Source organism: Mesoplodon mirus (genome assembly GCF_964341445.2).
Source record: "Mesoplodon mirus genome assembly, chromosome: 2".
NCBI classification, from domain to species: domain Eukaryota; kingdom Metazoa; phylum Chordata; class Mammalia; order Artiodactyla; family Ziphiidae; genus Mesoplodon; species Mesoplodon mirus.
In genome coordinates this window covers 70,905,588-70,930,250 of record NC_138977.1, presented here as the reverse complement: position 1 = coordinate 70,930,250, position 24,663 = coordinate 70,905,588, and the positions used below count along the sequence as shown (strand labels likewise).

At 39.9% G+C, this 24,663-nt stretch overlaps 1 long non-coding RNA gene across 3 annotated transcripts in view; it reads right to left on the bottom strand.

Moving 5' to 3' along the window:
• LOC309809520 overlaps positions 1–24,663 on the bottom strand; it is a 108,282-nt gene that overhangs the window by 45,329 nt on the left and 38,290 nt on the right. For 2 of the 3 annotated variants that reach the window (XR_014294861.1, XR_014294862.1), the window contains one exon: positions 16,797–16,888. The exons of the other annotated variant lie outside the window; for it this stretch is intronic. This is a non-coding gene — a long non-coding RNA (uncharacterized lncRNA). The remainder of the gene's footprint in view (positions 1–16,796; positions 16,889–24,663) is intronic. 3 annotated transcript variants of the gene reach the window in all.

Here is a 24,663-nt window from a genome sequence, read left to right as displayed (position 1 = left end):
GGCCACTCAGCTACACACCCACTCCATGAATGCAGAGCTGACACCTCTCACCCACTGCTGTAAATACCCATGTCCACAATCCTAACTCAAGATTGTACACCTGTGTATAAAGGAAAAGCTAAAAGCCAAGTATCTTGCCTTCTCAGGTGGGAAAGGGCAAGAAAAAAGAAGCAAGAATGAATAGAAGTATTCTTTTCACACTTCAGGCTGTGTATCAAACCTATTATTGTCATCAAACCACCTTTCTTTCTACCAAGCCACCCTGGCCCCTGAGCTAATTATTGCTTGAGGGCAAAGACTGTGATTGATACTTCTTTGCATGACTCTCAGCTCATGCCAATCACAGAGTAATGATCAAGAAATTCTTATTAATGGGCAGAAAATGTGATGGGGTTTTATAAATCATATAATTAAAATCCTTATTTTAAAAATAGTAAAACATTTTCAGAACAATGAAATGTAATGTCTGAAGTCACATGCATAACCAACAGGAGCCTGAGGCAGGATTAGAATCCAGGAATCAAATCCATGAAAATCCAGGTTTTTTGTGTTCCAAGAACTCAGCCAATTACATACCCAGGATGATGTGGTTGCAGGAGATATGGAGTTTCACATTTCCAGCCCCTGCAACTAATGTGTACTGTCAGAGAAGCAAACCAGAAATTCAATTTAATAGGCATGTATTGAGCACCTTCTATGTACAAAACTCAGAGTTAGGCATTTGGAAGAAAGCACAGTTTAATGTGTTGGTTTACCTATAGTTCACAAAAAACGATGACCCAGTTTTTGTATATAGACCACATACTTAATGAGTATAAATGTGTAGTAAACAAGTACTTTTTAATTGATTTTTATGAAAAATATGTAGTTACTCCAGGGACAAATTATTTTTATTCATTCACTCATTTATTCATTTATTCAAAAATATATATTGAGCATCAAACATTTTCCAGGCACTCTCTCAGACAATGGGAATACAAAAATGAATAATTCCAAGTCATTATGCTCTGTGACTTTACAGGCAAAAAGAAAAGTAAGGACAACAGAGTGAGAAAGATGTTATGGCAGCGATCTCTGTTCTGTAGGAGACCATTAGCATGGGGATGGTAGTCAAAGACAAAGGAGAAGTCAGTTCATAAATTATTTTAGCTTGGAAGAAACTCGTTGAGCAGTTGAAGGTGAGATATGTTGCAGATGGAAAGAAAAAACTACCTAGATGAAGGATATGGGAGAAGAAAGGGATGAAGTCAGGGAACCACAGGAAAGAATAGGAAAAAAACAGATCAGAATCTTTAGGCATTGATAAAGGTTTTGAATATTATTCTGTGGGCAGTGGAAGCCGATGAAGATTTTCTAGCGGAAAGAGGATTTGACCAGATTTGAGATGAACTGGGGAGATGTGACAAAGCGTAGACAGCTAAATGATGCCTGAAGTTTTTGATTAGAAACAACAGACTTTGTTATGCACAGTAGAGGTTTGATATAAAAACAGGAAGGAGGTAAAGAATATGATAACAAATTAGATTTTGGACTTTGTGGTAGGCAGAAGAATGGCTCCCCAAAGATGTCTATGCTTTAGTCTCCATAACCTGTGAATACATTACCTTACATGGCAAAAGGGACTTTGCAGATATTAATAAAGTTATGGACCTTAAAATGGAAGGAGTATAGCAGGATTATTCAGGTGGGCTCAATCTAATCCCATGAGTTCTTAAAAGCATAGAAACTTTCGTAGCTTCCCACCTATGGTCAGAGAGAGAAGAAATGGAAGGAGAGATTCAAAGTATGAGAGGGATACAAACCTCCATTTCTGGCTTTAAAGATGGAAGAAGGGGGGCAGGAGCCATGGAATATGTGTGGCCTCTAGAAGCTGAGAATGGGCCTCAGCTGATAGCCAGCAAGGAAGCAGGGATCTCAGGCCTATTACTACAAGAAACTAAATTCTGTCAAAATAATGAATGAGCAAGGAAACAGAACCTCTTCCAGGGACTTCAGAAAGAAACATAGTCCTGCTGAAATCTTGATTTTAGTTTGGTGAGATCTAGTGAGATCTATGTCAAACTTCTAACCTAAAGAACTATAAAATAATAAATTTATGTTGTTGAAACCACTAAGCTTGTGGTAACTTGTTATGCCAAGAGTAGAAAACTAATACTGATTTGAAGACAAAAAAAAAAAAAAAAAAAATGAGTCTGATAATTCCCAGGTGGGAAAAGGTAGACAAAAGAAGAAGAATCTTCCAGAGAGATTGTAAAGAAAGGATTAGAGAGGTAAAGAGGAATCAGAAGAAGTCATAGAACCAAGGGAGAGAAGAATTCTGAGAAGGAATGATCCAAATTGATAACTGTAAGACATCAAGTAATATTGGACTTGTAGCTCTGCCAAAGCCAATCTTCAAATCTGTGAACAGACTCTTTGAAGGATTAAACCAGAAGGAAACAAAGCTTGTGCCCAGTGGACTGGCATCCTATAAATGAGTCGGTAATTTGCAATAGATGATTTGACTCTAAATCAAGAGAGGAAATATTCACAGAACAAGTAAAGGCATGAAATGTGGTTTCTCTCTTCCTTCTGACTTTATGTTTCATGAATATGTACCCTAATAGGTTAAACAGATTATTTTAAAAGCACTTATAATACTTGCAGGCTAAAAAGGGTAGGGATTTTCTTTATTCCCAGAGATTCCTGTGGCATGAAGTGTGGCTGCCAAAGAGTTAAAAAGCTCTAGTTGATCACCACACTTCTCCCATATGCATACAAACTTTCAAATAACCAGATACCTTTTATTTAAATGCAGCTGCTTTAGACCTACACAAATATTCTGTGGAAGCTGTCTTACTCAATTTTGTATCTCCAGCACCTAATCAATGGTGGGAACATAGTAGGTCAGGAAGATTTCTTTCCTGACAGCATTGATGAATAAAAGATGTTTGTAATAAATTGGTGAAGTCACCATAATACTCAAAACACAATTTATCATGACTTTCCAAAGTCTTCCATTACCATCCATGATATTCATAATATATGAATTTAATTCTGTTAAGACTCGTACAGAAAAAAAGTTTACATTAGCATAGAGACAATATTCAAAGTACTACATGTTCCTGCATACTTCACAGAGCTTTGTTCCAGAAAAGAATTATTCCCAGAAAGTACCTTATCCTGACAATGCTGGTTTGGCACACAATTGTGATGTATGTCCTTGACTATATTCAAGTTCACAGAACACAGTACATATTTTCTTTTCTGAAATAGCAGAGCATTGTCTTGCCCCCAAGCATCCCTGGGAATACTTGGGTGTTATTTGAAAATCACTTTGAGATTCTCTAGGCAGCTTTTTGCAATATTTCCCCAAATAGGTCTTCAATTGTCTTTGTCCATATTATCCTTAGCCAGTTTCTCTCTTTAAAGCATGCCCCAGCTATAATCTCCAGGGCTCTCCCACAGCCTACCCCAGCAAGAGCCTAAACTGGTCAATTTACGTATACGGAATTTCTAGACTGCTGGGGGATTTAGAGACTATTTAATCCCACTAAGAGGAAAAGAAAACTCAATCAAAGGAAGTGAGGTGAGATGTTCAGGGGATAAGGCTGGTTAGTGGCAGAACCAGGCTGCAATCCTTGTTTCCTGACTCAGAGGTGAGTGTTCTTCTCACAACATACCAAAAGATGCCCACATTTCTTGTAGGATTCATCCAAATTAGGCAAGGCTTATTTTCTTTGCCACCTTTGTGGAATGATTCTTTTGGCTCTTTCTCAAAGTATTAAGCTGATTAATTCTGCCTAATTAACGTGCAGATTATGAAACCAATCATATTACCCCCTGGAAAGCAATCTATGATTTCTTCAATTTTGGAGTTATGACATTTTTTTTAATTTATAAATTATTTCTCTCTCCCACTCACTTCCTTCCACCCATACTAAAAGCATACCATCAAACATTTATTCTCTTATTCATTTATTCATTCATTATTTTATTTATTTATTCATGCATTCATTTGTTTATATTCACAAGCATTGATATAAGCACTAAAAGTACAGAGATGAAAACAGAGATGCTTGTGTGTTTGTTTGCTTGGTGTGAGAGGAGGAGGTCACCAAGAGATTTGGCTTTATCCCCTTTATGTGTTATGTTCTTAGCAGTGATATGGACAAGTTTATAGGCCTATGCATATAGAAAAAGGAAAGGAGATTTTAAAATAAGAAAGTCTGAACAGGAATTTTACCCAAAAAATAGCTTTTATTTCTTCAATGCAAGTGATGTACAAATACCTTAATTTGATGCTTGTCAGGTAAAGTCTGCTACTTCTTTGTAGTGATAAAAGTTTCCTTGGAGACTGGCAAAATTCAGGCTGAGAAACAGATTTTAGATTGATAAAAAAAAACCACTTTCTTCTATTTCAAGCATAGCATGTGGTCTTCTCCTTGTACTAGATAACTACTTAAACAGAAGAAAGATTAGATAGATAGGTAGGTAGATAGATAGATAGACAGACAGACAGACAGATAGATAGATAGATAGATAGATATAGATGTAGATATAATTGTTTCAGGGATTTCTGGCCAGAGACCCAGATGGATGCCTTTCCCTTTGCCATGCTCCAATTAATCAATTGGTTCTTTTTATGATGTTAAGCATGACAGATTTCTACAGTGTCCATGCAGGTCCGCCTCTCAGATCTCTCTTCAGGTGAACCTGCTCTGAGAAGCATGGGTAGCTGACAGCCCCCAGCTGCCACACACCATAGCAGTCACATCTCAGCCATGTTCTCCTGGGGGCTGATCTCTATTATTAACTGAGCACAGCAGGGGACTAGAGCTGGACAGTTCCTGCCCAGTGCTTCTTCTCTGATGGGCAGTCTCTGCTCCGAGACTCTCATCAGCCTGGCTGAGATTCTCAGAGCTTCACGGCAACCTGAGACTCCTTCTTCCTAACCATCCATCCTTCCCTCTCTCCTTTCAGAAGAGTCATGCCAGCACCATGATTGAGAGTCTTCTCTACCTGTTCCTGCTTATCTGCCCTACTTTCAGGGGCAGAACTCCAGGAGATAAATATTAATCAGAGGATCTTTCACACAAAGATAATATTGATAATGATCAATATCCTCCTCACTGGTTTCTTGAAAGTTCCCTTTTTTATTTCAAAATTCTGAACAACAAAGAACCCCCATCCATATCCCACCCATCTTAGGAGAGAAGAGGAGTGAAAATCATCTACAGCCAATCCTTATGGATATGATATGATTACTACTTCCTAAGAGGAAAGGTAACTGGGTGGTGGACAGTGATTGCATTGAGTTACAGCATTTCTTGAATTGGGGGAGTCTTGAAGGCAGAATTTTTCTGTTGTGTAATAGAAATGTTGCAAAGGAGCAAGGATGACTAATCTCTCTAAACAAAGAACAAGATGTGAGTTTCAACAACCTGTTCATGCTTCTGCTTCTTCCCCTTGTCATCATTATATAAACCATCTTTTGTGATAAAATGGCCAAGCTCTTGCAGGAATCAGGAAACACTTGTGATGCTCCAGGGACAAACTATGGACTGATTTATGCCCTCCTAAAATTCATATGTTAAAGCCTTAACCCTCCATATGACTGTACTGGAAATAGGACCTTTAAAGAAGTGATTAAGGTTAAATGAGGTCATAAGGGTGGGGCTTTAATCTGATGGAGCTGGTGCCCTTATAAGAAGAGGAAAATATACGAGACCCTTGTGCTCTCTCTACCATGTGAGGACACAGCAAGAAGGCAGAAACCTACAAGCCAAGAGCAGATGTCTCAGAATGAAACCTACCTTATTGGCACTTTAATCTTGGACTTCCCAACCTCCAGAATTATATGAAATAAATTTCTGTTGTTTAAGCCACCCAGTATAACTTTAAGCTGACTAATACAGACATTAAGGACAATTATTATTGTCTATCTCTTTCCAAATATTGTCATAGGGCAGATGGCCAAGAGTATCCTGATACAGTGATGTACAAAGATACCTTTTAAAGACAAAACATTAATTCTCTCCTTTGATTAATTTCCCATTAGATAACTTTTACAGCTATTATATTTTAGTTAAAATATATAACTCATGGCCATTTTTCTTATATTAATTCAGAAACATCTACAAAGTTCTGTCAGAAATCAAATAGTATCTCAAAAGAAATATTTTTGAGGAGTTCATAATGGACAAGATACAGAGCTATACAGATAGACAGAAGAAAAGGATACCTTTAAAAATTCCACTAATTGCCTGTTTATTTTCTTTTTAATAGAAAAATGTTGGAAAATAATAACAAAGGATGAAAAGTTGACTGGAAACCCCCTATCCAACAGACACTTTCACTTACGATCAGTTAAAGCAGTAATTTTATCTCTAATAAATCAAGGTCATGTTTTGTTTGTTTTCTGCAGTAAGTTTGAATGGAGTTTCTTAGAAACTTGAGAATGGGAAGGCTGAATGATAGTTGCAAAGCCAGCTGTTGGAAAGTCATGCAAGATGCACTAAATGAAGCCTGGTGGTCAGATTCCCCCGTATGGACTCTTAAATAAGCACAGATGCTAGGACTGCTTTTCTCACTGTTCTCCTCAGAATCCTTGAGTTTCCTAGAGACAAATCAGGGGACTCCTGGAGGGGGATGGGGACCCTACTGGTACTTAATGTTCCCCTCTTCAGCCCCTTTCTATTTCTTTGAAATGTTTTAAAACAAATAATGGTAGGTGTTTAATGCCTCCCCAAACATGTCCACCTCCTAATCCCCAGATCCTGAGAGTATGTTACCTTACATGGCAAAAAGGACTTTGCTGATGTGATTAATTTAAGGATTTTGAGACAAGAAGATTATCTTGGATAATGTGACCACAAAGGTCCTTATAAGAAAAAAAGGAAAGTGGGAAAGTCAGAGTCAGAGAAGGAGATGTGACAGCAGAAGCAGACAGCCAAGTGGTGGAAGGGGGTATGAGACAAGGAACGTGGGCAAAGGTAAGGAAACAGATCTCCCCTAGAGCCTCCAGAAGGAATGGAGCCCTGCTGACACCTTGATTTTAGTCCAATGAAACCCATTTTGTATTTCTGATGTCCACTCTGGACTTCTGACCCTCCCAGCTGTAAGATAATCAATATGTATCATGTCACTGAATTTATAGTAATTTATTACAGCAGCAATAGGAAACTAACACACTGATGAACTAACACAAGTACTTCTCCAACTTTAATATGCATAAGCTTCATCTAGTATGTTTGTCAAATATTAATTTCTAGATTCCACTGCCCAAAATTCTGATATAGGCTGTCTGCTGGTTAGTCTAAGAACCTGCATTTTTAATGAATACTTCCCCAACCCCATGATTCTGATTCCAAGTTTCCAAAACTGAATGAAACCAGATTCACCATAAATAATCTCATAAGATACAGGAAACCGTGATGCTAGCTGGAATAATGTTGCCACAAATCCCCCCTCCACCCTCTGGTACTTTCAGCAAACATCCCTAAGAAAGATGCATCAAACACTGAATTCTGCATCGTGTGGCACAGCAAGCTTCCAGTGTAAGCTTCCGTCTTGCAATTGTTCATTGTGTCAGTGCATTGCAATAGAACAGTTATTATTTGATTCACCGAAGAAATAGTAAGTGTGAGGAAATATAGTAAAAAGAGTCTCAGTCCTGCAGTCAGTAGACCTTGATCACACACTCTTCTGAGTCCCTGCCTGGATGTATAGCACTGGGCAAGACACTTTTCATCTCTGGACCTCAGTTTCCCCACATGTAAAGTGAGAGTTTTTAACTAAACAATCTCTTAGGTACTTTCAGCAATAATATCCTCTTAGTGATCCACTTGAGTCTATTGAAAAAAAAGCAAAAGACACTAGGAATTCCTTTTTTTTTTTCATTTCATCTTTAATCAACTTTGTTTCCTAAGGACATTTGTGAATGCAAAGGTTTCTTTTCCACTTTCAGGTCCCTATATTCCTAGGAAAATTATATCCTTTCAAAGGGAGACACATGTACACCCAGAATATGGCTAGTTTCAACGACTCTTTCTTTACAGCCCCGCCCTCCTTCCAAAGGAGGTCATGATATAGGTAGGGTCTGCCAGATGTACCATTTTCAATTATTCTGAGACTCATACGCCATCCTATTATTCATCCAGTTCCTTTGCTTCTCTCCTTCTTTCTCCCACTGGACTCATCCTGATCAGTCCTTTGGTTTGGCATCACTTCTAGAACAAGGTAAGTTACCACCTTTCTCCACTCTGAACTGCTGAAACCAGACCAGCTTCCTCTGTGGGGTGTGTGAGGGGTTGTTATCACATCTTATGAAGGGATTATAAATGTACAGTTAAGAACACCCACTCTAAAATCAGTGAAGACACTAGTTCAAATCCAGGCTCTGCCAACTGCTAAGGCTAGATATGCATGTTTGGGAAAGATACTCAACTTCTCCTTACTTTTGTTTCCTTAACTACAGATACAGAGAGATATAGATTTTTATCCAAATCTATAGAATGAGGATGACAATACCTAACTCACATCATTGTGGATATTAAAGGTAATGTTTGTAAGATACCTGGTACCCATTAAAAGCTGAATATGGTAGGTTTTATTTTCACTATTATTCTTGTCAGTGAATTTTGGCATGGTCAGAGCTGAAGGATCTAGGATGACTAGGCTCAAAATCACATCATAAAATTATCAGAAATATTTGGCATAAAGAAACTTACAGGAGACAGAATAATTGTCTTCAAATATATGAAAAAAGGATTATACATGTTTTGTCTATTTACTGAGAACAGAGCAAAATTCAATAGGGGGATTTCTTCTAAGCCTAACAAATAATTTTTTGACTACTAGGGCTGTGTAGGAATGGAATGGACTCCCTTGAGAGGTAATGAGTGTCCCATAGCTAAAGGAATTCAGGAGGAGCCTAGCTAGCTCTTTAGTGGGAATGTAATATAAGAAATTCAAGCACAGGATGAACTATTGGATTTTTATGACATTTAAAATACCTTCTAAGATTGAACGTCTATGGTTCTGTGATTATTACCAGCCCCAAAAGAGGAAGCAGGAGGAAAGTTTTTAAAGGTGAAAAAAATAAACAATCAATTTGGCTATCTGCAAGCAATTCTTGAGAGAGAGAGAGAGGCTAAAAATGTTGACAGCATTTGTAAAACTAAGGATTGGGGATTGAAACATTCTACATCTTCCCATTTACCATGGCTCTTACATGTGCTTTTCTCAGCTATAGTCCTGTAATGCCAAATGCATTATGTAAAACCTGAGTGAATGGATAGATTGTGAGAGGCTCTTTAAAATGTAAACTCAATGGCAAAGCCCATTACATGAAATTATGTTTACTTAACTAGCTAAAGGCTTAAAGGTAGTTAAAACACATAAACCATCTTTTCTCCAGCTGAGAGATCATGAAAATGGATATGAAGAGTGTTAACAAGTACCCAAGGATTTGGAAAATGTCAAGCCCAGTGAACTCTTGAGTTTTAAGGAAGTGTACGTCCAAGTGTTTTGAAGTCTTAATAAAGGTTGGCATACTGCTCTCTCACTAGATCGTTATCTCTGGCTCTTTCTCTCTCTTCCTCAAAATGATTCAAGAACATCTCATGGAAGCAAGAAATTAGCAGGTGCATAATTGAAAAGAAATTATGGTAGATACTTTGGACAACATTATTTACAAGGAAAATTCAATAGAAGCATTTAAAACAAACCTGATTGTACATATACCTGTATATACACTGCGCACACACACACATTACAGACTAATAGACTAATATCCTTCTAAAATACTAACAAAGTTAAGTGTTGGTCTTAGGGCCTGACATGAATGCTAGGATGTGCTTTCACTATGTAATTCAAATTGCTTTTAAAAAGCAACATTCCACAGTTTGCAAAGGGCTTTCACAACTATCTTACTTTATCCTCACTCCAGCCCCTATTGAACCAGGCAGGGGAAAATTTGAGAATCAACTGTATTCTTCATACCATACATGACATCTGTGACCAACACACACATACATAAAACAACATGCACACGGGCTTCCCTGGTGGCGCAGTGGTTGGGAGTCCGCCTGCCGATGCAGGGACGTGGGTTCGTGCCCCGGTCCGGGAGGGTCCCACATGCCGCGGAGCGGCTGGGCCCGTGAGCCATGGCCGCTGAGCCTGCGCGTCCGGAGCCTGTGCTCCGCAACGGGAGAAGCCACAGCGGTGAGAGGCCCGCGTACCGCAAAAAACAAAAAACAAAAAACAACATGCACACCGAGAAAACATTCAAAGTATAATCATCCAAAGACACTGATGATTTTTTGTTTCAGACAGTGATTATTATTTAAGTGCTATTCACATTTAGAATATTCATTAAAAGACATGAGATAGGTCATGAGTCCAGACATCTAGCAATAGACATTCAAGGGCTTTTCTGTCACTCAAGAATGTGTATATACTTTTGAAGGGAGAATTTTATTCTTTGCAGGTTCTATTTAAGCAAATGAGAATGACTCCAGTGTTAAGCTTTGGTGATAAGTTGTACATTTAGTCTCTAAAAGCCTTTAAAAATAATGTGTATGTAATCAACAAGAAATAAAAATCAATCCATTATGCCCTGATTCTATCAGAAAATGGTACTATAAATAGCATCTAATAAATGGACCAGAACAAAGCCCTCTGGCCAGGAAGCAGTTGAGCTGGGCCCTAAATCATCTGAATTCTATTTAGGAGATTAGATTGAAACCAATTTAATCCTTAAACTGAGGAACTAACATTAGACCTTAACAGTGATGACAGGATATGGTGATAAATGGCATCAGAGGTGACCAATAAGCCTAAGAGGACTGGAAAAGTCTAAGAGTCATTCAATTTGCTGCTTTTCCAAGTAAATTACTAATGGCCACAAGCTGGCTCTACAGGAGCTGGGTCGGGTGTGACTTATGACTGAACCTGGGAGGCTGAACAGAGTAATTAATGGAATGTAGAAAGGATCTAACACTGCCCCCTCCTCTAGACCAACTACCACTGCAAGCCCATGGAATGAGCTGAAATCTAAACTCTAAACTTTTTCAAAGACACTTTCCCTTTCAAATAGAATTTTGTATGATGCAGCATTAAACATTTACTACAAATAAAAATCATAATAATATCTAACATTTATTGAGCACATAGCATGTGTAGGAATCAAAATTCAACACACCAAGGAAAGATTTCAAGGTTTAGGCAGGTGTCTTGGGTTATAAAAAGGAAAAATGGCAAGGCATGAACAACAAAGACAATAGTATCTTTTTTTTTTAGGATTCAAGAAAAAAGAGTACTGAAAGCAGTCCTGGATATGGGAGAGCTCTGAGAAGCAGCTGTTGATCAACAGCAGCCGAATGCAGGGAAGAGCTGGGGACACACAGGAAAGCAGGCTGCCTGCTAATAGGTATAATGTCCCAGAATGCTTTGTGTTTGTGTGAAGGAATTTACAGCCCAGTGATCACCACCACAAAGCTTATACTTATCTCTTTGCAACTCGTGCCAGCTCTTGGAATTTTCTGTTCCCTAACTCAGATGTCAAGAGAAAGGGGAATAAAGGTCCAATAAAAAGAACTGGAAGACTCTAGGTCCATCCACCTCACTACAAATAACTCAATTTCGTTTCTTTCTATGGCTGAGTAATATTCTATTGTATATATGTGCCACATCTTCTTTATCCATTCATCCGATGATGGACACTTAGGTTGCTTCCATATCCTGGCTATTGTAAATAGAGCTGCAATGAACATTTTGGTACATGACTCTTTTTGAATTATGGTTTTCTCAGGGTATAAGATATAACCCTCTGTCTATATAAGTAGTGTCCATGAGGCACAAAGCTGCTTAATCTTTCTCTCTTTGTATGCTTCCAAATCCCATCTTGTTTTGCATCCAGTGTGCTTTGCACAAATGCCAATCCCCTCCATTTCAGCCCTGATGTCGTGACAAAGGGAAATCCTCCCACTTGAAATCTTTCCCTTTCAGCCTTTTTGCTGAAGTCCCCTTCATACAGAGACTGCCTCTAATTCCCGGTTTGAGACCACTTTCTTACATGACACATAGCCTGATATGGCCAGGCAGTTAAAAAAAAAAAAAAAAAAAAAAAGGCAATGCCTAGATTCCCCCCATGATATAAATTACAGAGTTGCAGCCCCATCAGGGTCCTCCAATGAAGCTGGCCACTGAGTGAGGAACTGTTGGATTTCCATCTGTGTGTCTCATACCATTGGTAGCTATTGTTTAAATAAACATTACTTTGTGTTGCGTTTTTAAAAAATTCAATACATGTTGATGCCTGGTTAAAAGGAAAGAAAATTGCAGTATTGAAAGACTAGTATTTTCAGAGTCTTGTGATGTAAATTGCTAATTTAAAACCCAAAATATTGTTAAAGCGTCTTTATTTAATAGCAGGTGATTGCAAGCTGTAATTTGCAAGCTGTAGATGCAGATGGTAATGTTTTTCCTCCCTTTTCAGCAGTGCAGTACAGTATTTACTGCAGATCTATGCAGGCCTGGAACAGCCAACTGTGAAAGAAAACACTCTGCAACAAGATTAACCACAGAGTTCATAAGACCAAGATGGCTTTCGAGACCTGATCCTGTCTCAGCCAAGGCAAGGTCCTCTCCTCCCAAGCTCAGAGGATGTTTGCTCACCAAAAGAAGTTGAAGGTGATGTCATTGGTCTGCCAGGTTCCCGCTAAGGTTAAAACACATGAGTGAGAGAGTGATATTTAATTTAGTCTTCATTTATTTACTCTGGCTGGAGAGAACCCAGGGAAGAGAGAGAATGTAGGGATAGGGTTGCCAGATAAAATGCAGGACACCCGGTGAAATTTGCAGTTCAGATAAACAAGCAATAATTTGTTAGGATAGGTGTATACCCAGGTACCTGGGACATACTTATACTAATAAATTATTGGTTGTTTATCTGAACTTCAAACTTAACTGGAGTCATGTATTTTTATTTGCTAAATCTTGCAACTCTATATGGGGAGAAAGAGTGAGTAAATAAATAACAATGACATGTCCAGGAAACAGAGACGGGACTTGACATTTACTGAGCACTGTTCTAGGGCCTTGCCTTCTGCTGCCCATGTAATCATGGCAACAATTTATCAGGTAGATATCATTGTTAGCCATATTGCAAAGAGGCGTAATTGTGGTTCAGAGACCTTTGGTGACTTTCCCTATATAGTTCACAGCAACCCTGGATTTGGTGACCAAGTTCTCTGTGGCTTCGGAGCCTGAGTTCTTTCCATAAAATGATGCTGATGCCTCACCTTTGTTAATTCTCTCCCATGACACTTAGGGTGTCCGGCAGTAAGTCAGTGCCCTTCTCCAGCTCCTGGTGGCCTCCCAGCTCCTCCAACCACTGCAACAAATCAAACCAACGAACAAACCCATCTAGCCTCACCAATATCTCCTTTCCCCCGTCCCACCCCAGTGACGACTAAAAGCACTAGTTGCTTTCATTTGTATTTTATTTTCAAGAAGAACAACAGCTCTTTCCCCATGCATGTTATCCAAGTAAACTCCTGATAATTATTATATTCTCTTTGATTTAATTGTAGTCTATCACCAAAACACCTGGAGAGGCTAGCCTTCTTTGAGCGCTTTACCTTACACACTTGTACGGAATTCTGAAGTATTCATAAGACCTGAGCAGGAACAGGAAGTGGGCTGTTGATCGCTGACTCTGTAGCCACACCTCCATTCTTTCCTGTTGCCAGGGTCCTAACCAATTCAGTGTCCATTCCCTTCCTTGTGACTCAGAAGCAAGTCCTGTTTGGATTCCAGGGTTTCTCAGCAGGGCTAATGTTGGCATCTGGGTGAGATGATTCTTCATCCCAAAGGACTGCCCTGAATATCACATACTTCTTGTTCCTGTATCCTGGGTTCCAAGTACTGCAGATGGCATTCAGTCACTTTGTAAACCAAGGACAGCCCTGCACATTTCCAGATCCTTCTGTTGGTGGAGGGGCACCTCCACCAGGCAACCTGGTTGTCTCTTTGCCTTGGTAGTCATGGTTTGGTGCCCAGAATCACCCAGTTCTGGCCAGTATAGACATGAGGGGAGGTCTACTGGGAACTTCTGAGAAAGGTTTCCTCACACTATGAAAGAGACCCAAGGAGGGAACAGTTCCTCTTCCACCACTGGGTGTGCTCGTGTCTGTATGTGATGTGTGGAGCTGCCACAGCAATTTTTCACCCATGGGGGCCAAGAGTGAGAATGGAAAAATGGCAGAGTGCAAAAATGAAAAATCCTGGGCCCATCATGACATCCCTCAACCGCAAATTAGTGAACCCTGGAGCTGCCCGACTTTAAGTGTTATATCCTTGTTTACGGCTCTTGAATTGGGGCCCTCAAGCCACTGGCAGCTCAGAGCCCCCATCTGCCACGTGATCCAAGGACACTGGACGTCTGAAGGGAGGACAAAGAAAGAACAATGGGAGAGGTGTGCGGTGTGGAGACGACTTTGGCGTGAGAGTACAATTATAAGGGGGAGAGGGCGGAGTCAGAGAAACGGAACTGGAAGCCTAACTCTATCACTGAATAACTTTTCGACCTTGGGTGAGGGCAATCATTATCTCAGCCTTAGATTTATGACCTGAAAACTATCAGGATAAGATTTACAAAAATTGTCAGCTCACACCTATGGGCCACCCTGGACCTACAGGAATGCTGTTTTTTACTGGTCCGTGTGCCCGGTAGCTGTGTAGTTCTGCCACGTGTGCCACCACATCCCACTGTCTTACAGCCAGGCCTCTTCACTCATCTCACCTGTGCATCTCCTGGGCCATTGGGTTCAGGGCCCCCAGGTAAACCCACTCTCTCCCATCCTAGGAGATGTTGATACTGTGTTCTATGGCTCTGATATGAATGTCATTGGGGTCAAGAATCAGCCTCAGGATCTCTGCTGTGTCTACAAGTCTTTTTGTCTACACCAAATGAATTTCACGCTAATTAAAATACCAAAACCCAATTCTGAGACATCCACAGTTAAAAATTACCAATTTTTACTTTCAAGGAGCACCTAGTATATCTTTTAAGTACAGAATGCATAAACGCTAACCTTGCACATTGCATCACATTCCGTTCAACTTCTTATTAACGTTTATTTGCAGAAAAATAAAAATTACTTCCCCTCATCTACTTAGGGGTATTGTATACACCACTTAAATACAGGGTTCTCTAGTGCCATCTAGGGGATTTTAGAGCAAAAAAAAAGAAATTGCTCAGCTGAAAGAGTAAAACAAGAACTGAAAAATCAGCTATGACTCGCAATGTCATTTCTTATACACCCCTGATAATGTTTGGGTAATCTTTTATTTTACAGTTCGGATAGCTGAGCAAGGTCACACATGGTGCTGCATCTGGGGAACGCATAAATGAGTAAGATGTATGACATTGCACCATGCTTTGTGGCCTAATATTTTGCAGACATAACCTTGAGACAAAAAGTTTCCCTATTTAAATCAATGCCTCTTTCTAAAACCAAATTGAGCAGGATTTGTTACTATTTTTTTAATGTGTTTTCTAGATTCCTGGTTCCTACATACCAATCATGTGCATGTAAGAATTCCAGCAAGTGCCCTGTAAAGCTAAAGGGAAAAACCAAAAAGTGACACACCTTGCAAGAACTTGCCTCCATCCTCAGGCCTGAGCACAATGCCAAGCAGACAGAGGTCACCGCTAAGCATCCATTTTACTGAACTGAGCTCAGCTTCTAAATGGTGCTGATGGACAATGTGTGGTCCATCACTTTCTAACATACTCTGGGTGACCCGATTGCAACAGTCTGGGTTGACCTAAATAGCACATTTCTGGGGAGTTTTACTTGTGTGATGACCCTGGGTGAGGTGTTTTTCCCACAGGTTCCTGCATTTAATCCTTCCCCCTAAACCTCTGATTCCTATAAATACCTAATTCCTATTTTACACATAAGAAAACTGAGGCAAAAAGAGTGGAACGACCTCTTCAAAGTAACACAAAGAAATATATAAGCAGGATTTCAAATCCACATTACACTCCAGCCTCAAGCAGTGTGCTTCCTCCAATAAGTGGAATTTCAAAGACAGCATTTAAATATGACGACCAAATATCTTACAAACTATTTCAACCAAAGGGAAAATGCACATTAGGCTGAACCACATGAAATTCCTGATATTCAACCATTTTTGACCTACGAAAGAGCACTTACACGCGATTCAATACACGGGAAGGCACATTCAAAGAAGCCTGGGAACAAAAGAAACACATGTCTAAGGGCGTGCGGTGCCCTGGGCTCTGCTGTATGAGCACCACACCCACCCCTGACACCACGCATCCTTTACAAATAGCAGCAATCCCCACTTACAGGGTGGCCTTCCTGGAGAAGCCTGGGAAGGGAAGAGATTTTGTGTCAAGGTCAGAGTGGGGCACACCAAGAGCCTGACCACCTGGGCAAAGGGACAACGTCTGGCCTGGAGTCCCAACACCCACGTGTGAAATGACCCGCACGCCAGGCCTTAGTCCACACCTGCGGGGAGCCCGGCAGGGCACCAGCGCTGGTGTCCAAGGTGAGGACCGCTGGCCTTCCCTCCCTGCTCCCTAAGGCGACAAGTCAAATTCTAACAATTCCATCTGGTAAGAGTAGCCCTTGTTCACAGGTCCCAAGTTCCTGTCACTTTGCTGGATTTTCTGGCCCGAGGTTGTATCCGCTCTCGGTCCTCTTCCTCCCTCCTCCAGACCATTGCGCCGTGCTTCCTCCCCACCACCTCCCACCTGCGTCTGGTGAGCTCCTCCTTACCTTCAGATCTAAACTTCCAAGTTCCGTTTTCTAGGGAGGCTTCCCCTAGCCTCCAACGCTAAATCCATGTCCTTTTATGTGATCCTTTAAGGCTGGTAAGAGGAAGAAGTAGCTTTTGTTATGTACCATTTGCCATAATTTTTTCAGGTATCTTAGCTACTGCAGACATCAATTCATTAAACTGGATTACCTCCAAAGATGCAATTTCCTCGTATATACCTATGTGCCTGTCAAGGCGAAAGTTCCTAAATATCACCTCCAAAATGTGTTGGTCTTATTCATCCCACAAGTATTCTGAGACAGTAGGCAGTGGCAACACAGTTCTAACACCATTTGTTCAGGGCCACTTTGTTCATGCCTGGCTTGAATAAATGTTCTTTCTCAGTAGGTTCATTTGGTTGGACTAAGTCTCCATGCCAGAGTAAATGCATGAGGTTGATGGGGTGATCAGGAATAGGTGACGAGTGGGTAGATATTTTAGCATGTATCTAATAATGAGCCACAGCACCTTATTATTTTACAAAAATGAAAAGCATTGGGTGTTTAACAATGGCTCTGAAGCAACTCTGATGTAACTTCAATGGGCCTTGCAAAGGCCATATACCTGAAAGTAAAGATGATCAAGGCTTATTGGTTCTCATTCCAATAAAGCTAATGACTTCTGCTTAATATGCAGTCAAAGGCTAGTTGGTTTTAAGCAAAGATTTTATAACTTATACTTTGTTTCAAAATATTTTCTCTCCATTCTTACCTTTCTAATGTAGGAGGGGCAAATGTAATTAATATATGAGTATATATAACCTCCTTCCTTTGCTCAACCCATCCTCATCTATTCATTAAGGAAATATTTTGCAGAGTTGTCAAAGGAAAGGGGGATAGGGACAGAAACTGGGGCCCACAGAAATGGGTGTGGAGAAGCATTTCATGGAAAGCTAAAATACTGACGCATGGATGGATGCTGTAGCAAATATGTAGGAGAATGAGAGGCGTGTGGGGAAAGAATTTAAGAAATACTGTCATGGATGATAAAGTGGAGCTCCTTTGACATTACTGAACACAATCAAATAAAATTATAACTATTTTATTTCAGAATTCTGGACTGTAGCCATTTAACTGTGACCTGCAGTGAGACTGGGCTATGTGGAACCCTAGGATTTATTCAGATTACACTACACATGATGTACAATATGAAAGACTAGTAACATAAGTTGTTTTGTGTAGAATTAGCTTGCTCTATTTACTGTAGGGCCCTGGGACTTATTGCATTATTTGGTCCATGATTTTTATTGCCAGCTCTACACAGCATTCTGACAACCTGTGTCTCTACTGTTCAAATATACCCATTGCCTCAAATACTCCTCACCTGAAAAATCTCCTCACAGTATCAATTCTGAGTTCCTCTGAAAAAGAGGAGGATTGTAGGCCCCAGATGGACAAAGAGTGAAATAACACTTGAGATTAGACTTTTAGTGGGAATCTACCCAACAGAAGTTTCTCACCAAATAACAGGACCTCAACAAGTCTGCAAACCACCAAGAAGCTCACTAAACCTCAAATCCCAGAGTTCCCTCCTCAAAGATGATGAAATCCAGACATTCAGTAGTTGAATTCCCAGTGGTTTTCTTCTCAGCCTTATTAACAAAGAGAACACTAAGAAAGTTCTTTGTTGACTTCTTTTTTGGTGTGTCTTTTTTGCTTGTTTGTTTTCTGTTGACATGGCCTGAAAGAAAGGCACTGAAGATAGTTTGAAGACTTCATTTTAATTCTTCACAACACCTTATATCACCTTATACCACTTGATTATCACAAACTATGTTACTGTTTTTGGACTTCACTAAGCCTCGATTTTACCAGTCTACAAAATGAGATGTTGCAGCTTTCCTTTTTCCAATATGGTTTTTTATGACCTATTGGATGGTTTGAGAGGTAATTAACTACTCCTGATCAGGAAAGACTTACTATACTTTAGGTATTTAGTTTAATTTATGGTATTATGTTATACACTTTTGATATAATATGTTCAGTAGTGACATATGACATATGTTGACAAGTACACTGGCACTGGAATGAAAAAACCTAAGTTGGTTCAATTTCTAGATTGTCTACCACTATTTATTTCTGACTCTGTGAGCTTAAATAGGTAGCTTTACTTCTTTGCGCTTCATTACTTCATCAATAAATTGACTGTAAGAAAATTACGTTAATAAATATAGGAAATGACTAACATAAACACATTGAAACCTTAATGGCTTAATACAACCAAAGGTTATTTCTTATTCATCATGTTCAGTATGGGTGTTTAGTGCAGCCTTCCACACAGTGATTCAGGGATCCAGGCTCCTTCCATCTTATAGATTTGTCATCCCCTTTACTATCTGTAAAGGGACAGATAGCAAATATTTTAAGCATTACAGGCCATATGTTACAACTACTCAACTCTGCCATTGTAGTACTGATATAAAAGCAGCCATTGCCAATATATAAATAAAGCAATGTGGTTGAGTCTCAATAAAATTTTATATATATAAACAGGCGGCAGACCAGGTTTGACCCACTGGCCATGGTTTTCAGACCCCTACACCAGGATATTGAATTCCTCTTCTGGATTCCTTATAACCAACTAGTTAGTGGGGGAAAATCAAAGTATGGGGAATGGCCAAGAGTTTTTAATGGGCCAGGCTTAAAAATAGCATGTATCACTTCTGCCCATTCCATTGGCCCAAGAATGGGCATACATAACTCCAAGGAAGCCTGGAAAGTAACTTGTGTTTACCCAGGAGAAAAAGAAAATAGGGTGCTATGAACTCATAACATTCTCTGCCAAAAACACTTTTTTCAATGGTTGTGGAGAGAGTCGTATGAGATAATGAGTGTGCAAAACTACTTTGTACATTATAATCTGCTATGCAAACGTAGAGTGCTATAATTATTATAATTACTATATGTAATGTCTTTATGAATACCTTACCACCAGGGAGTGGTAGCCCCCTTGGAAAGAAGAGAGTTTATGGATATAAGAGACACTTGAAATTTTTGGATCAAGCAGACTAAAAATTATATTTTATGAGACAGGGCAGTCAGAGCCCTTTCCTCCAACTTGAGTGCCTTGAAATACACTGAAGTTTCTTTTTCCTCCATGGTAGTAACAAGTTTTGTATGCATAGAAGCAATTACTGAAGCACTTTCCAGGTTACCTCAGTAGTTAGATTACTTGCTGTAAAACTGAAGTTTATTTATGATACCCTTCAATGCCAGAAACAATGAGTTGGAAATATAAAAATGAAGCTATCCATAATATTAACTAATTAACTAAAAATCCGTGCTTAATATTTTCCAAGAGTAAAGCAGTGTGCTGGGGAGATAGGACACATCAGAAAGCATATAAGCCAAGATAAAAACAGTTCTCAGTGTGATCCCTTAAATCAAATTTTGAAGATCTCACTTCTAAACTATTTAATGTGTGAGATCGGGTCATGGTATTTTTTTCAACAGCCTTTTCACAAAGTAGCATGAGAAGCACAATTATTCCACTAATTTTAAAAGACTTCTCTTCTGTTTGTGTCTTTTAATGATAGAATGAAAGACGGAGAAAATGAAAATGCAAAAGATTAGAATTAATTACATTGAATACAGGATAAAGCAGGGATGATTCATTTATTTATTTAATTTTTAGCAAAGTAGCAAATTGAAGGGAATTCCTATGAAGCAATTAGCCATCCAACTTTTGTTATTTCAAACAAAGCAAGTGAATCAGACATTTGAAGGGGTTTATAAATATCTCACAGACTGTTGGAGGTGGAGTGCAGGGGTATTTGGAGACAACTGTGTTGGCTAGTGGGGATGATGGTACCCAGTTGAGAGTTGTGACCTGGGTGGGTCTCTGTGTCTCCATATTATATATAATCTCCCCACTTCTAAATAGCTGGTGTTCAATGGATAGGGTATACATAAGGCCCAGTTTGTTCAAGCCAGTCCAAGTTTACCCCTATTCTCCAGCATAACTATTAATAGTGTCCTCATTCACTCTCCAGTGTCCCCAGTTTGGACAATTCATTACATGGACAGGCTGTCAATGGATATGTGTTCATGGCTTGATGGGCAGAAGTTGGAAAGATGACACTCATGCCACCACTTAACAGCCATGCCCAAGCGGCTTAAAACATCAAAATGCACAAATAACTGAGCACAGAGAAAGTAATAGGATCCACAGGCCCATAACTGAAGGTCTTACTGGTTGTAGACATTTCCTTCCCTGAAACCTGGCCAGAAAGCTCCTCAGCAACAAGAAAATAGCCAATCAACACTGATTTGTGATCTGCCACCACCCAAAAGAGGAGGCGAATTGTTATTTGAGAATCTGTATGAGCTTGGATCACCATTGTTAAAAACCTGGGCTTTGGCACCCAAAATAACTTGTCCAAATTTATAAAAATTTAGTGCTCCTCATTTTGATCAGTAAAAATAATGTCTCTAGCTATTTATCAATTATATCCTTATATTTGCCAAAGGTGAATCTTGGGGGTATCTGTTAATTGCCTCATGATTGATTCTAGGCTTTATTAATCATAATGATAAAATTTCAGAGGGCAAGAGGTCAGAGTGAGTTTGGGCAACATCCAGTTCTACACGCTTCAAGATATAATACCCAGAAAGAACCAAAGGCTTACCTCAAAGCATTAGCTTATTGGAAGCCTGCGAGGACTGCCCCAGTCCCTAACTCCTCACCTGGTGTTCCTACATCCTATAAGTCATCTCAACACCAACACTTGCCTCCTGTTGGTTTCCAGTTCCTGCATTTGTTTGGAAGCGTTAATACTGGAGAAGTGTTTTTCTCCATAAGATTTAGGAAAGAGAACACGAGTTTAGCCTTCAGCTAGAGAAAGATGACTGCTCACCTAAGGCATTCTTTCTAATTTTAGGAATAATTTTAAAACTCTTGGTTCATCTTGAGATAGCATCAGTCAAGAGCAAGTGACATGCTTCCTCTTCTCTTAAACTTGCTCGGAGCCCATCCTTTTCCATTTCGGCCATAAAAATTCTCACAACTCTCCAGGTAAGGATCTTTCCATTTGTTCATGATTGTACCCCAAGAGCCTGACCTAGTGTCTACCCCATAGCTGTTCTATACATATTTTTTGGAAATTAACAAATTAATGAAAGAAGATGAAATTCACTAGGGAGCATGCAGCCAAAATATGAGTCTTCTGGGCAATAAACAGCCATGTGTCCTCCACACTGCCAGGACTCCACTGAGTTGAGAACCACCAGAGTGCCTGGAAAAACTGAGAACTGCCTTAGAAACAGATCCAAGCAAAACTAATTAACAAAGAGGTTTGCAGAAAAGTTATTAACACTACAGAAAGAAGAGAGTCCTTCCTGGATGAGAATATTAGCATTGCAGAGAGATAGCAAAAAAAAGAAAAAAAAATGCAAGAGATAAATTGCTTATTGGGGAGGATAATAGCAATTGGGATATATAAGAGTGAAGGTGGTTGCTGATGGCTGTAGGCAACAGAAATAGGAACTCAAGCTGGCTTAAATAATCCGATAATATATTTTCTGACATAATTGGTAATCCAGGGTAGGTAGGCTTTTGGGTTGGGCAATTCAGAATCTCAAAATGTCATCACGGGTCCATGTTCCCTCCAACCCTTGGCTTCGCAGAATCCTCACTATCGATATGAACTCTGAATGGCAGCACCATGACTGAGGCAACTGTCAAGTCTAGATTATAATGCTCACAGGAGAAAGAGAGACAAATGCTCACTGTGGCTCTATTTTATTTATATATGTGCCATTCATTTATTTTTGAAGAATCCATGCTCTTTATTATTATTAACGAGGCTTGTAATCCCCTGACTATAGTTTTCCCACTGAACTGGAGCAAACATAATTCTTAGAGTCAGAGTCTGCACTTCTTCTTTACCAGCAATGAAACTTTTCCAAGAAGCTCTTGGAGTCTTTTCCCCTCACATCCCATTGATTGGATTCCACACCTTTTCCTAACACATTCCTCATAAAGCAAATGGATATCCCCCTGCTGCTCTTATAGGGGTGATCAGCTTAGGCTAAAGCCTATGGCTGCATGGGGAGGGGTGAATACCTAAAAAAATGTTATGCTAGAGAGAAGAAAAGGGAACTGCTGTGTCAGCAACCATTAGTACTCCAGAGTGACAGCGTCAGTGATTAATTAGCAACCTGGGTTAGCTCTCTGACATGTGAAGATTAGAGCAATTCCCAAAGAGGTATCTCACACAGGCAAGGCACTTACTTTATAAAAATCTTTCCAAATCTCTGAAGTAGATAATTACTATTATCCCATCTTTTCAGATAAGGTTCAACTGGCTGACATACTGAGTTATACAGTCAGGAAGTGGCAGCTGCATATGGAGAGTCAAACATTTAGTGAAAATGTGTCTGGTTCCCTGAAATAAAATTTCCGAGTCACAGAGTTTCAAAAGAAAACTTCCAAGCAAATGCCCGATACCCTATGAAGCCATATGTTAAATGTATTTCATTGATCATAATAACATTGTTTTTATGGTACGTCATTTATTCATTTATGTATTCATTTATTCAACAGCTTATTATGTGCAAGACAAATTGCCAAGTACTTGGGACTAAAAAGAAGAAAAAATTCCACCTCTGTGAGAAGTCCTGAGTTCACACACCAGGCAAGAGTAAAAGGTAGGTGTCGACCATATTTCCAAATCCTAAAATGTCATCAACTGCAAAACATGCAAATCACACTGAGAAAGGAAAGGGGAGGGAAAATGCAACTTTAAATGCACACATTGATTGTAAACTACATATAAGTTTCAAAATGGTTCTAACCTGGGGAAAGACTGTCAGAAGAGGAGAGATCTGCCAACCACAGCACAGGTTCTATAATAAGGTAGACACACAATGCCTTATGCAGGCAAAAAATGAGCAAGCAATTCATTCTCCAAGGAGGGCACGGAGGTGATGTGATAGAGAAGGTAACCTTTTAAATACGAGCACTGGAAAATGAGTTGAGCTTTCCAGATAGAGAGAATCCAGAAAGAAAATGCAACACAATAAGACATTGGGTGGGAAGCAAGAGTGGCTTTAGGGCAGAATCTTCCTCATGAAGGTAAGAGAGAAAGAAGCAGCGAGATAAAGAGAGAGAGAGAGAGAGAGAGACAAAGAGACAGAGACAGAGAGAGAGCTGGGTACACATACAATCCAGTGCTTTACAGAATGAAACATTCAGCTTCCCAATTATTCTTTGAGCTGCTGGAGCCCGATTCCTCAGGATGAGAGTCCTTAGCCTCCCACTTCCTGGTCTGACCCTGTAGCGTCTCTTTTCTGAGCCTCAGCCACATCTCTGTAAAGGTGGCAAAATCCCCATGCCTACTTCTCAGGACAAGCTCTCAGGACTTACCTCCAGGCTACCCAGGAGGTACAGAGCTCCAAGCCTGGAGTGTGGCAAGCACCCAGTAAATGGTGGCAGGCCAAGAAAAATGAGAAAGAGATTCCATTCTTCAGGCTTGACACTCAAAGAAACACCTCACTCAAGTGTGCCAGACACGCCCCTTCAGGGAGACAAGGTGGTTTAGGTAGAGAGACTGTGATCCCAAATCTAGACACAGCCCATGGACGTGGTGGAGGGATGTCAAGAGCACCTCGCCTGAGGTGTGGGTGATTTCAAAATAAGGAGAATGGCATTCCCGATTCATTTGAAGATGGCTGAAAATGGGAGCTTTACAAATTAATCCCCCTCAGTGGAGTGTGAGGGAACCAGATTGAGGTGTTTCTTGTCAAAAGAAGGGATCCCACCCCATTCCTTGTGCTCTGGTAGCACTGAAGTGCACTCAGTATGATTCTGGGCCACTGAATGGAGAGG